At 38.0% G+C, this 15020-nt stretch overlaps 1 protein-coding gene across 11 annotated transcripts in view; it reads left to right on the top strand.

Moving 5' to 3' along the window:
• The window catches only part of PHF21A (PHD finger protein 21A), a 197393-nt gene that overhangs the window by 159341 nt on the left and 23032 nt on the right, over positions 1-15020 (top strand). The window lies entirely within an intron of this gene.

Below are 15020 nucleotides of genomic sequence, written 5' to 3'. Positions count from 1 at the left end.
TGTAACCAAAAAGAACCGGATTTCTAAATTCAAATAGTCACGAGTGTGAGGCAGTAAATACAAATGAGTAAAGCAGGCTGGAAGTAAACACATGGACTTTTATTTTTCCATTTTCAGTGGGAGCATGAGTATAAGAGATATCCCACTTTTATTCTTAGTTTCTGTTTAAAGTAGTGAGGCAAGCATGACAAAATTTAAATTTGGCCTTGGTATCAGGAAGACCATAGAATGTGGAAGAGACTGTAGTAAATGGGAAAGTAATACCATCTCAGGAGGCAGCTGCTGCTTGATAATAGCCAGTTTTTATCCTACAGAAATATTTCCAAGAATGGCCAGAAATCCCGATGTTTTGAGAAGCCACCTAGTTTTAAAAATACTGGTAACTGTTTAAACACTATGTAAAGCAAAAAAATATCTGCAGGGCAACTTCATCTCTGGACAATAGTTTGTAATCTCTGATAGAGACCAGACTTTTAGCTTACTCCATTTTTGGTTTTTTGTTTTTTGGTTTTGGTTTTCCCCAGTTTTTTTTTAACTGAGGTGAAATTCATACCACATAAAAATGAACATTGAAATGAACAATTCAGTGGCACTTAGTACATCCACAGTGTTGTGCAACCACCACCTCTGTCTAGTTCCAAAACCTTTTTATTACCCTAAAATAAAAACCAGTATCTAGTCAATAATTACTCTCCAACCACTCCTCTCCCTCCCACTGACAGCTGCCAGTCTGCTTGTTTGTCTCTCTAGATTTACCTACTCTGGGTATTTCATTTGGATGGAATCATATAATATGTGACCTTTTGTGTCTGGCTTCTTTCAGTTAGCATAGTGTTTTCCAGATTCATCCACATTATAACAGGTATCAGTACTTCATTTCCTTTTAATGGCTGAATAATAGTCCATAGTATGTATATACCGTAACTTGTTTATCTGTTCATCCATTGATGGACATTTGGGTTATTTCTACCTTTTGGCTATTGGGAATGGTGCTCCTATGAATATTTATGTACAAACATTTGTTTGAATACCTGCTTTCCATTCTTTGGGGGTATATACATACCTAAGAGTACAATTACTGGATCATGTGACAATTCTGGTTTTAACTTTTTGAGGAACTGCCACACTGCTTCCACAGCAGCTGAATCATTTTCCATTCCCACCAGCAATGTGTGAGCATGCTGTTTGCTCCACATCCTTGGTAATACTTACTGTTTTCCCTTTTTAAAAATTATAGCCATCCTAGTAGGTGTGAAGTGCTATTTCATTGTGAGTTTGATTTGCATTTTGTTAATGATTAATGTTGTTGTTGGACATCTTTCATGTGCTTTTTGGCCATTTGTATATTTTCTTTAGAGAAATATCCAAGTTCTTTGCCAGTTTCTATATTGGGTTATTTGTCTTTTTGTTGTTGAGTTGTGAGGGTTCTTTGTATAATCTGGATACTAGACTCTTATCAGATATATGATTTGCAGGTATTTTCTTCCATTCTGTAGGTCGTCTTTTCACTTTTTCTTTTCTGGAAGCCTGTGTTTTCTTCATCTTATGGATAATGTACTTTGATGCCCAAAACGTTTTAATTTTGATGAAGTCCAGTTTATCTGTTTTTTTCTTTTGTTGCTTGTGTTTTTGGTGTCCTATCTAGGAATCCATGCTGACATCTAAGATAATGAAGATTTACCATAACCTAATTTTTCTTCTAAGAAGTTGTATGGTTTTAGCTCTTATATTTAAGTTAGTAGTTCATTTTGACTTAATTTTTGTATGTAGTATGAGATAAAGGGTCCAGCTTAATTATTTCACATGTGGATATGCAGTTCCAGCACCATTTGTTGAAGATACTGTTCTCTCCCCATTTGAATGATCATGACACCATTGTTGAAAACCAATTGGCAATTGATGTGTGGATTTATTTCTGGACTCTCAATCCTATTCTTTTGGTCTGTAGCTCTGTCTTTGTGCCAGTACCTACCACACTCTCTTAATTACTGTAATTTTGTAGTAAGTTTTGACATTGGAAAGTGTGAGTCGTCCAACGTTTTTCTTTTTCAATATTGTTTTGGCCATTCAGGGGTCCTTGCAATTCCTGCGTGATTTTGAGAATTGGAAAAGCCAATTCTTTCGACAAGAAAAAGCTGTTGGAATTTTCAGTTCTTGAGCATGGATGTCTTTCCATTTATTTAGTTTTGTGTTTTTCAGCAGTGCTTTATAATTTGCAGTGCACAAGTCTTTTGTCTCCTTAGTTAAATTTATTCCTAGGTATTTTATTCTTTGGGATGCTATTATAAATGTAATTGTTTTCTTAATTTCCTATTGCAATTGTTCATTACTGTTATGTAGAAATACAGCTCGTTTATCTTGTACCTTGCAACTTTGCCGAATTTTTTTATTAGCTCTAGTAGTTGTTTTGTGGATTCTTGGAATTTCTATATGTAGGATCCTCTGCAAATAGAGATAGATTTACATCATCCTTTCCAATTTTGATTCCTTTTATGTCTTTTCTTTCCTAATTGTTCTGACTAGAACTACCACCACAATGTTGAATAGTCATGGTGAAAGTGGGCATACTTCTCTTGTTCCCAATCTCGGAGCGAAAGCATTCAGTCTCTCACTGTTAAGTATGATGTTAGCTGTGGTTTCTCATAAATACCCTGTATTTATAAAGTTGAGGACGTTTCCTTCTATTTCTAGATTTCTGAGTGCTTTATCATGAATGAATGTTGGATTTTGACAAATGCTTTTTTCTACATTTATTGAGATGATCATATGTTGGGGAAGAGTTGTCCTCATTTATTAATGTGGTATATTACATTGGTTTTCTTACATCTTTCGTTCCTGGGATAAGTTCTGCTTTGTCATGGTGTATCTTTTGAATATACTGTTAGATTCAGTTTGCTAGTATTTCATTAAAAATTTTTGACTGTAGGGCGGAGCGCCTAGGTAGTTCAGCGGTTAAGCGTCCGACTCTTGATTTCTGCTCAGGTCATGATCTCACGGTTTGTGGGATCGAGCCCTGTATCTGGCTGTGTGCTGATAGTGTGGAGCCTGCTTGGGATTCTCTCTCTCTCCCTCTCTGTCCCTCCCCTGCTCACATTCTCTCTCTTTCTCAAAATTAGATACATTAAAAAAAATTGAAAGAATGTTTCACTATATTCATAAGGGGCATTGGTCTGTAATTTTCTCTTTTTGTGGTGTCTTTGGCGTTAGTATCAAGGTAGGGCTGGCTTCATAGAACAAGTTAGGAAATGTTTTCCTCCTATTTTTTGGAAGAGTTTGAGAAGGATCAGTGTTCTTTAAATGTTTGGTAGAATTCACCAGTGAAGCTGATTCTGAACTTTTCTTTTTGGAGAGGATTTTGATTACTGTTTCAATTTCTTTAGCTGTAACAGGTCTGTTGAGATTTTCCAGTGCTCGAGTCAATTTTGGTAATTTTTATATTTATAGGAATTTGTCCATTGCATCTATATTATTTAATTTGTTGGTAATTCTTCATTGTACTCTCTTCTAATCCTTTTTTTTTTCTTCTGTAAGATAGGTAGAATGTGTATTCTGTGGTTGTTGAGTGGACTGTGCTTTATATGTATGTTAGATCTTGTTGGTTTATAGTGTTGTTCATGTTCTCCATTTCCTTATTGATCTTCTGTCTACATGTTCTTTTCTTTCTTCTTAACTTTTCTTTTTCCTTCCTCCCTCCCTCCCTCTCTCCTCCCTTCCTTCCTTCCTTCCTTCCTAAAAGAATTTTAAGTAATCTACACCCAACGTTCCCACTTGTGTTTATGATTTTTGTTATTTGCATTTTCTGTTTTTTTTAGTCTGTCCAACTAAAGGTTTCTCAATTTTGTTGATCTCTTCAAAGAATAAACTTTTAGGGCACCTGGGTGGCTCAGTTGGTTGAGCATCCAACTGCGATTCAAGCCATGATCTCAGGATTTGTGAGTTCAGGCCCCGCGTCGGGCTCGCTGCTGTCAGCTAGAGCCTGCTTCGGATCTTCTGTCCCCTCTCTCTCTGTCCCTCCCCCACTCGCTCTCACACACACTCTCTCTCTCTCAAAAAGAAAAAAAAGAAAAAGGAATAAACTTTTGATTTCATTAATTCTATTGTTTTTCTGTTCTCTATTTCATTTATTTCCACTGTAACTTTTATTATTTTCTTCCTTCTGCTAGCTTTGGCTTTAGTTGTTTTTTTTTCTGGTTTCTTAAGGTTTTTTTAGTTCTTTAACATTTAAAGTTAGGTTATTGGTTTGAGATCTTTTTTTTTTTTTTTTTTTTAAGTAAACTGTTAGAGCTATAAATTTCCTCCCGAGCACTGCTTTCACTGTATCACATCAGTTTTGGTATATTATGTTTTCATTTTCATTCCTCTCAAAGTATTTTCTAATTTCCCTCGTGATTCCTTCTTTGACCCATTGGTTATGTAAAAGTGTGTGTTTAATTTCCACACGTTTTTAAGTTTTCTAGTTTTCCTTTATTACTGATTTCCAGCTTCTTTCTCTTGTGGTCAGAGAAGATAAGATACTTTCTATGTTAAGTCTTCTGAAATTTATTAGGATTTGTTTTGTGACCTCAAACATGATCTGTTCCAGAGAATGTGTCATGTATACTTGAGAAGAATGTGTATTCTGTTGTTGTTGAGTTGTTGTGCTTTATATGTATGTTAGATCTAGTTGGTTTATAGTGTTGTTCACGTCCTCCATTTCCTTATTGATCTTCTGTCTACGTGTTCTTTTCTTTTTTCTTTTTCCCTCTTTCCTTCCTTCCTTCCTTCCTTCCTTCCTTCCTTCCTTCCTTCCTTCCTAAAAGATTTTTAAGTAATCTACACCCGGCGTGGGGCTCGAACTCATGACCCGGAAATCAAGAGTTTCATGCTTTACCAACTGAGCCAGCCAGGTGCCCCTTCTTTCCATTCTTTAAAGTGAGGTATTAAAGTCTCCAGTTATTATTATTATAGAACTATTTTATTTCTTCATTCAGTTCTGTCAATATTTGTTTCATATTTTAAGACTCTGTTGTTTGGTGCATATATATTTAAAATGTATCATGTCTTCTTAATGAACTGACCCTTTTATCAATATATAATGACCTTCTTTGTCTACTGTAACAGTTTTTTGACTTACGGCAAACAATTAGTATAGCTATCCCTGTACTCTTTCGGTTACTGTTTGCATGAAATATCTTTTTTCATCCTTTGACTTTCAACTTTTTTGTATCTTTGGCTTTGAGATGAGTCTATTATAGATAGCATATATTTTGGATCATGTTTTGTTAATCCATTCTGCCACTGTCTGTCTTTTAATTTGTGGGTTGAACTCAGTTACGTTTAAAGTGCTGATAGGAAAGGACTTATGCCATTTTGCTATTTGTTTTCTATATGTCTTATGTCTTTTTTGTTCCTCAGTTACTCCAATACTACCTTCTTTTGTGTTTGGATTTTCTTTCTAGTGCATACTTTTGATGCCCTCATTTTCTTTTCTGTGTACATTTTAGTTATTTTCTCAGTGGTTACCATGGGGATTGCAGTTAACATTCATAAATCTTTAACTGTGTAGTTTGAATTGATACAAGCTTAGCTTTAATAGTATACAAAAACTCTGTTCTATACAGCTCTGCCCCTCCTTTCTGTTGTCACAGATTTACATCTTTTGTACATTGTATGCCCACTAATATAGATTTATAATTATTGCTTTATGCATCTCTTTTCTAACTCATACAGAAAACTAAAAGAGAAGTTACAAATCAAAGATACAAAAATACTGGATTCTGTTTTTACCTGTGTAGTTTCCTTTACTGGAATTCTTATCTCTTTGTATGACTTGAAGTTACTGTCTAGTGTCTTCTTATTTCAGCCTGAAGAACTCCTTTGGCATTTCTTTTAGGGCAGATCTACTAGCAATGAACTTCCTTAGGTTTTTGCAGGATATAGCATTCTTGGTTGATAGTGATTTTCTTTCAGCACTTTATGTAATCCCCCTGCTGCTGGCCTCTGGTTTCTGGGGAGAAGTTGGCTGCTAACCACATTGAGGACCTTTTCTGTGTGATGCATCACTTCTGTCTTACTGCTTTCAAGACTCTCTCTTTGCCTTTGTCTTTCAACAGTGTGACTACAATGTGTCTCACTGTGAATCTCATTTATTTATTTTTAATCATTTTTATGGGAACACAAATTTTATTTTTTTATTTTTAAAATTTTAACTATTTTATTTTTTAAGCTTTTATTTTAATTCCAGCTAGTTAACATACAGTGTTATATTAGTTTTAGGGGTACAATATAGTGAGTGAGTCAACAGTTCCATACATCACCTGTTGCTCACCACAAGTACACTCCTTAACCCCTTTCACCTATTTCACCCATCCCCCACCCACCTCCCCTCTAGTATCCATCAATTTGTTCTCTATAATTAAGAGTCTGGTTCTTTATTTGTCTCTTTTTTTCCCTTTGCTCATTTGCTTTGTTTCTTAAATGCCACACATGAGTGAAATCATACGGTATTTGTCTGACTTATTTCGCTTAGCATTATATTCTCTAGATCCATACGTGTCATTGAAAATGGCAAGATTTCATTCTTATGGCGAAATGATATTCCATTGTCTGTGTGTGTGTGTGTGTGTGTGTGTGTGTGTGTGTACACACCATATCTTCTTTGTCCACTTATCCAACATAGGGGTGTATGTATCCCTTTGAATTAGTGTTTTTGTGTTCTTTGGGTAAATACCCAGCAGTGTGATCACTGGATTGTAGGGTAATTCTATTTTTAACTTTTTGAGGAACCTCCATACTGTTTTCCAGAGCAACTGCACCAGTTTGCATTCCCACCAAAAGTGCAAGAGGGTTCCTTTTACTCCACGTCTTCGCCAACACCTGTTGTTTCTTGTGTTACTGATTTTAGCTTTTCTGCTAGGTGTGAGGAGATACCTCATTGTAGTTTTGATTTGCATTTCCCCAGTGGTAAGTGATGATGAATATCTTTTCATGTAATGTGTCGGCCATCTGAAAGTCGTCTTTGGGGAAATGTCTCTTCATATCTTCTGCCCATTTTTAATTGGATTATTTATTTTTTGGATGTTGACTTTTATAAGTTATTTATATATTTTGGATACCAGTCCTTTATCAGATAATCCTTTATCATTTGCAAATAGTGAAAGATTTACTTCTTCCTTATCAATTTGAATGACTTTTACTACTTTTTGTTGTCTGATTGCTATGGCTAGGACTACCAGTACTATGTTGAATAAAAGTGGTGAGAGTGCACATCCTTGTCTGGTTCCTGACCTTGGGGAAAAAGCTCTCTTTTTCATATATGGCTTTTATTGTGTTGAGGTATGTTTCCTCTAAACCTACTTTGTTGAGGGTTTTTATCATGAATGGATGTTGTACTTTGTCAGATGCTTTCTCTGCATCTACTGAAATGATCTTATGGTTCTTACCCTTTCTCTTATGATGTGATGTATTACACTGATTAATTTGTGAATATTGCACCACCCTTGCAACCTAGGAATAAATCCCACTTGGTTGTGGTGAATGATTTTTTTAAAGTATGGTTGAATTCGCTTTGCTATTTCTTTGTTGAAGATTTTTACATCTAGTTTCATAATGGATATTGGCCTGTGGTTTGTTTGTTTGTTTGTTTGTTTTTTAGTGGTGTCTTTATCCAGTTTTGGTATCAGGATAATGCTGGCGTCATTTGGAAGTTTTCCTTCCTTTTCTATTTTTTGGAATAGTTTGAGAAGAAGAGGTATTAACTCTTCTTTAAATGTTTGATAGGATTAACCCTTGAAGCCCATCTGGTCCTGGACTTTTGTATATTGGGAGTTTTTTGATTACTAATTCAATTTCTTTGCTGGTTATTAGTCTGTTCAAATTTTCTGTTTCTTCCTGTTTCAGTTTTTGTAGCTTATATTTTTCTAGGAATTTATCCATTTCTTCTAGGTTATGCAATTTGTTGGCATATAGCTTTCCACAATATTCTCTTATAACTGTTTGTATTTCTGTGATGTTGGTGGTTATTTATCCTCTCTCATTTGTATTTTATTTATTTGGGTCCTTTCTCTTTTTTTCTTGGTAAGTCTGGCTAAGGGTTTATCAATTTTATTGATTTTTTTTTCAAAGAACCAGCTCCTGATTTCATTGATCTGTTCTATTGTTTTTTATAGTTTCTATATCATTTATTACTGCTTAATCTTTATTATTTCCTTCCTTCTACTGGTTTTAGGTTTTGTTTGTTGTTCTTTTTCTGGCTCCTTTAGGTGTAAGGCTGGGTTGTTCATTTGAGATTTTTCTTGCTTCTTGAGGTAGGCCTGTATTGCTATAAACTTTCCTCTTAGAATCTGTTTTGCTGCATCCCAGAGGTTTTGCACCATTGTTTTCTTTTTCATTTGTTTCCGTGTACTGTTTTGTTTCTTCTTTTATTTCCTAGTTAACCCATTCATTGTTTAGTAGCACGTTATTTAACTTCCATGTATTTGTGATCTTTCCAGGTTTTTTCTTGTTGGTTCACTTCTGGTTTCATAAAGTTGTGGTCAGATAAGATGAGTGGTATATCTTTGATCTTCTTGAATTTGTTGAAGCTTGTTTTGTGGGCTAATATATGGTCATTCTGGAGAATGTTCTGTGTGCACTTGAAAAGAGTGTGTATTCTGCTATTTTAAGATGGAATGTTCTGAATATATCTGTTAAATCCATCTGTTCCAGTGTGTCATTCAAAGCCACTGTTTCCTTGTTGATTTCTGTTTGGATGATCTGTCAATGTAAGTGAGGTGTTAAAGTCCCCTATTATTATTGTATTATTATTGATTAGTTCCTTTATGTTTTATTATTATCTATTATCTAACATTATTATCTAATGTTTATTATCTATTATGTTTTATAGATTTGGGTGCTTCTCTGTTGGGTGCATAAATATTTACAGCTGTTATATCTTCTTGTTAGATAGTACCCTTATTATTATTATTATTATTATTATTATTATTATATAGTGTCCTTCTTTATCTCTTGTTACAGTCTTTGTTTTAAAAATCTATTTTAGGGGTGCCTGGGTGGCTCAGTCAGTTAAGCGTCTGACTCTTGGTTTTGGCTCAGGTCATGATCTTGCAGTTCATGAGTTCAAGCCCCACATCAAGTTCCACTCTGACAGTGCAGAGCCTGCTTGGGATTCTCTTTCTCTCCTTCTCTCTCTGCCCCTCCTCTGCTTGCTCTCTCAAAGTACATAAATAAATTTAAAAAAATAAAGTCTATTTTATTTGATACAAGTATTAGTACTCTGGCTTTCTTTTGACATCCATTTCATTTGCATGATAGATGTTTCTCCATACCCTCACTTCCAGTCTGTGTCTTTAGGCCTAAAATGAGTCTCTCATAGACAGCATATAGATGGGCCTTGTTTTTTAAATCCACTCTGTCACCCTGTTTCTTTTGATTGGAGTGTTTACTGCATTTATATTCAAAGTAATTATTGATCGATAGATATTTATTGCCATTTTATTTAACCTGTCTTGTGGTTATTTCTGAAGATTTTCTCTGATCCCCTCTTGTCTTTCTTTTGCTGATTTTCTTTAGTGATATATTTGGATTTCTTTGTCTTTATTCTTTGCATATTTATTAGTGGTATTTGATATATGGTTACCATTAGATTTGTATATAACCTCTTCTGCATATAGCAGTCTGTTTTAAGTTGATGATTGTTTAAGTTTGAACCCATTCTTTTCTACTCTCCTACCCACATTTTAGGTATATGTCATTATATTTCACATCCTTTTTTTGTGAGTTCCTTGACTGATTTTTTTAATAGAAATATTCACTTTTACTTCTTTTGTGTTTCCTACCTCTGTACTGTCACTTTTGGTCTCTCCTTCTACTCAAAGAGTCCCCTTTAATATTTCTTGCAGGGCTGGTTTAGTGGTCATGAACTCCTTTGGTTTTGTTTTTTTAGGAAACTCTTCATCTCTCTATTCTGAATGATAGCCTTGCTGGATAGAGTATTTTGGGCTGTAGAATTCTCCCGTTCAGCACTTTGAGTATATCATGCCACTCCATTCTGTCTTGCAAAGTTTCTTTGGAAAATCTCCTGAAAGCTTTATGGGTTTTCCCTTGTAAGTTACTGACTTCTTTTGTCTTGCTGCTTTAAAGTTTTTTTCTTATCACGATTTTTGCCAATTTGAATATAATATGTCTGTGTATGAATCTGCTTTTATTGATTTTGACGGGAGTTCTCTGTGCCTCCTGGATCTGGATATTGGTTTCTTTCCCCAGATTAGGGATGTTTTCAAATACTTTTTCCTCAAATAAGTTTTCTGCCCCCTTTTCTCTTTCTTCTTTTTCTGGGACTCCTATTCTATGACTGTTATTATATTTGATGGAGTCACTGAGTTCTCTAAGTGTATTCTCATTTTGCCTAGTTCTTTTTTCTTTCTTTTGTTCAGCTTGATTATTTTCCATTACTCTGTGTTCTAGGACATTAATTCCTTCTTCTGCTTCTTCCAGCCCTCTCTTCATTCCATCAACCTGTTTTTCATTTACTGAGCCCTTTGTGTCTGCTGTGTTATTCCTTATCTCCATGTTAAGGGTCTTCCATTCTTTTCTCAAGTTCAGTGCGTATCCTAATAATCATTGCTTTAAATTCTTTGTCAGACGTGTTACTTATGTCTGTTTTGCTTACATCTCTGACCATGGCCTTGTCCTGTTCTTTCATTTCAGATATATAAATGTCTCTCACTTTGTCTGCCTCTCTTTTTCTGTTTCTGTGTGTAAGAAAGTCAGCTGTGTCTTCTGCTCTTGAAAGTAGCGACTTTATGAAGAAGAGGTCCTAGAATGCCCTCTGCAGTGTAGTGTCCCCTGTTCACCAGAACCTGGCACTTCAGGAGAGTATCCTGTGTGTTGCTTACGCCCTGCTGTTGTGTCTGAGTCACTTTTCCTTTCACTGCAGTCGTCTGTACTGACTCTCCGCCTGTTGTGGGCTGTGCTTGCTGTCTGTGGTGTTAGTGGGACCCAAGCAGACCACATCTGAGGGGTCATGCCCTCTGAGGAACTTGTGAGGGGGATGGTAGTGTTAGCACAATTTGCACTGGGACACCAGTCCTGTCCTATGGGGAATCTCCCAAAGCATTTGGGGACTGCGTGCCAGGCTGGCCAGGGGAGTGAGGTGGGCACAGCTGGGCCTGGTGCACGATGGCAAGGGCATGCTGTGGCAGCTGTGCACTCAGTGGCTGGGTGGGCATGTACACTAACAAAATTTGCCCTGAGCCCAAGGCCAAGGCTAGCAGGCTTAGAGTGGATGAGTCCTCTGGAGAGCTCGTGGGTGTGGTGCCCCTGCCAGCTGGTTAGGTAGCAAGTGTCTGCAGTGCTGCCTCCCACAGGTGGCTCTGTGTTTATGCTGCGGGTTGGCGGCGGTGGGGAGGGGCGTGGAGAGAATGGCATCTGCCAGCTCCCTTGTTTTCAGAGAAGTCCCCCAACACACTTCAAAATCAATGTGAACGGATCTGTCTCCCATTTGCCCCCAGTGTTGTGTTGTGCAAATTGCCGTTTTTATGTTTTCTTGGCTCAGCCTGCTCTCTTTAAGGATGGCGACCCAGCTTTCATTCACCCTCACCCTGGCTCACCCAGTGTTGAGTCAGCTGACTTTTAAGGCTTCAGGCTCCAAGTCCCACTGGTTTTAAAACTCATGGAATTCAGCCCTGTTTTTAAAGCCAAATGTTATGGGGATCATTCTTCGACATGTGAGCTCCCTGGTACGAGGGCCCATTTTTCTCTCTCCTGCACACAGCTCTCTCCCTCCTGCCAGCAGCCTCCCTCTGCCTTTCTGACCTTCCTGACCTTTCAGATGCAGCTTCTTCTCTATATTTAGTTATAGAATGTGTTGCTCCAGTCTTCAGATTGCATTCCTGTTTATTGACTTGGATGTAGTTAAAATCTGGTTGTAAATGTGGGGACAGGGAGAACTCAGGAGCCTCCTGCTCTGCCATTTTCCCACAGACTGTGAATGTCTTTTGAGTTTATTCTACGTGGATGTCACTGAGCTTCTTGGATGTGTAGATTTCTGTCTTTCATCCAGTGTGGGAAGTTTTGAGCTATTAATCCTTCAGGTATTATCTCTGCTGCTCTCTGTCTCTCTCTGCTTGTCCTGTCCCCCTGGGAGTCCATAATGCGTGTGTTGATGATATCCCACAAGTCCCTTAGGCTCCGTTCACTTTTCTTCATGTTTTTCCTTTCTGTTCCTCAGACTGGACAATTTCAGTTGTCCTGTCTTGGACTTCACTGATTCTTTCTTTTGCCTGAACCCTTCTAGAGAATTTTTCATCTCAACTTGTATACTTTTCAGCTCCAGAGTTTCTATTTGGTTCCTTTCAATAATTTCTATCTCTTTATGGGTAGTGTCTTTTTTGGTGAGAAATTGTTCTCCTGGTTTCTTTCAGTTCTTTGTCCATAGTTTCCATTAGCTCTTTGAGCATATTTAATTAGTTTTGTTTTTTTTTTTTCTAGAGAGTCCAGGGCTGGACTGGGCTTCCTTAAGGCCAGTTTTTGTTGATTTTGTTTCCCTACAAATGGGCCATACCTTCCTGTTTTCTTTGTATGCCTTCCAATTTTTTGTTGAAAACTCTTCATTTTGAAATTACAATGTGATAACTCTGGAGATTAGATTCTCCTCCCACCCCAGGGTTTGGTTGAGGACTGCAGTTATCTGTTTAGTGCCTTTACCAAACTGTTTTTGCAAAAACTGTTATTTCTTGTCATGTATAGTCACTGAACTCTCTGTTCTGTTGTCTCAGTGGTCAGCTAGTGACCTGACAGATTTTCTTAAACAACTGGAGCCAAAAAAACCAATAATAATAATAATAATAATAATAACAACAACTACTAAATTTTTTTTTAAAAAGACACAAAACAACTTTCCCAGTCCTTGCATATTGGCTCTGAGCAGGGTTACTTCGTCAGTTCTAAGCCAGGCCATCTGTAACTCTGCCTTAGCCTTCACCTCTTCCTTGGGTACAGCTCAAAGATCAGCCAGCAGTGCAAACCTAGAGTTCTCTCACATCTTTTCTAAACATGCATCTAGCCCTGGGAATGTGCGGTACATTCTGGATGCCCCAGTATATGTGATAGCCCTTGAAAGCCGTCACTCTTCCAGGAGTCATCTTCTTCAGCCTCCTCCTTCCCAGGCCTTTGGGTCTGTCTGCTGTATATTCCATCCACCATCTCCCTTACACCAGGTGACTATGGGTAACATATATCTTTAGATGCTTTCATCAGATGTCACCCCGAAAGCCACTTTGGCGTAATAAGGTGGGCAACACAAAGGTCAGCCTCTGTACCAGTCCTCAGGGAACCACCACACAGATCAAAACGCACAACCACGGGTGTTTTAGAAGGTCCGTATTGTTTCCCTTAGCACCAGCAAGCCACACTGGGAACACAGGTTGCCATCTGCAGAGCCTCTGCCCAAGCTGTGGAATGGGGATTTGTAGATAGGTAAGGAAAAAATGCTTTCTTAGTGAAATTTAGCAGTTTCTTTCTTCAGTCAGTGTCCCCCTGGTTGCTATAAGGTTTTTATTAGATTCCAGAATTCTAAAAAGCGGATTCTGTTTTTGCCAGCTTAATGATTGCTTCAGTGGAAGGACTAATTCTTAGAGCTCCCTGTTCTGCCATTTCTGTCACTCCCCCAGCCCTAATGTTTTTGGTTTGCTTTAAGCAGCTTAAAACAACAAATATTTTATTATTCCCTATAGCTTGTGAGGGTCAGGAATCAGTTTGCCCCTTAGCTGGGTGGTTCTGTCTCAAGGTCCCTCACAAGTTTGCTTTCAAACTTGTAAGCCAGGGCTGTAGTCATCTCAAGGCTCCACTGGGGCTGGATAATTCACTTCCCAGCTCAGTCCTGTGGTTGTTGGCAGGCCTCACTGCCTGCTGGCTGCTGGCTGGAGCTTCGTTCCTTTACCGCACAGGCCTCTGCGCGGTGCTGTTCACAGCATGGCCTGGTTTCCCCCGAGCAGGAGCTCCATGAGAGAAAGATGTCTCCCCAGTGTTTTTTATTGTTTTAATTTTTTTTTTTTTTTTTTTGGATGCTTTTGGTGTTTTTTATACAACCCTGAGATAATTGTACTCTTCTTGAATGAGAGAGCAAATCTGAACCCAGATTCAACTGGGTTGAATTCAACTCCCAACTCTTAGTGGAGAGGAATTGGCTTGTCCTTTCCCAGAGGCATTGCCACTGTGTGTGTCACTCAGCCTTAGAGGTGGAACCAGGAGACCCCGAAAAATTTCACACAACCTTGGAGTGGATCAGCAGACCCTTCCAGGTGACCTTCTCTTATCTCCCCTCCCTCAGACTTCCTGCCCTTCCTCACTCAGAAAGCTACGAAAATAAGCTTTCTGGACACCCAGGCCCTTAAAGATGACACTATAACCTACTTCCCCATCGTGTACCCTTATAGATGTATTCGGTGGTTTGTTGTATGGAGGAAATGTGTCCTTTTTGGTTAAAAAAAAAATGTGAGAGAGAAGTACGTGATTCTTCTGGAAGGCATTGTACTAGGTAGGCACAGAGGACTGCAAATGTGTATAGAACAGTGTCTTCTCTCAAGTAGCTTATCATATAGGGAAGGAAATATTGGCATTGGCAAAATATAAAATATCATGGGGCACCTGGGTGGTTCAGTCGGTTAACCTTCCAGCTCTTGGTTTGGGCTCAGGTCATGATCTCACGGTTTGTGGGTTCGAGCCCTGCACCGGGCTCTGCACTGACAGCACGGAGCCCGCTTGGGATTCTCTGTCTCCCTCTCTCTGCCCCTCCCTGCTCACACATGTCCTTGCTCCTTCTCTCTCTCTCTCAAAAATAAATAAGTAAACATTAAAAAAAAAAAATCAGGCAGCATTTGCCCCAGAACAGTGGTTGCCACAGTACTGATAATGGCAGATGCTTACATTCTCCTAAAATAATAAATATGAGAAGCAGAAGGAAAATATGGAAGTGGCTAGGAAAGAAAGTGAAAGATCTTTGTGATTGTATGTGTTCTTCAGATCTAGTAACATATTTCACG

The sequence above is a fragment of the Lynx canadensis genome, chromosome D1 (assembly GCF_007474595.2).
Source record: "Lynx canadensis isolate LIC74 chromosome D1, mLynCan4.pri.v2, whole genome shotgun sequence".
NCBI lineage: Eukaryota > Metazoa > Chordata > Mammalia > Carnivora > Felidae > Lynx > Lynx canadensis.
Note: the sequence above shows the minus strand (reverse complement) of the source record. Positions and strands in the feature narration are given on the sequence as shown.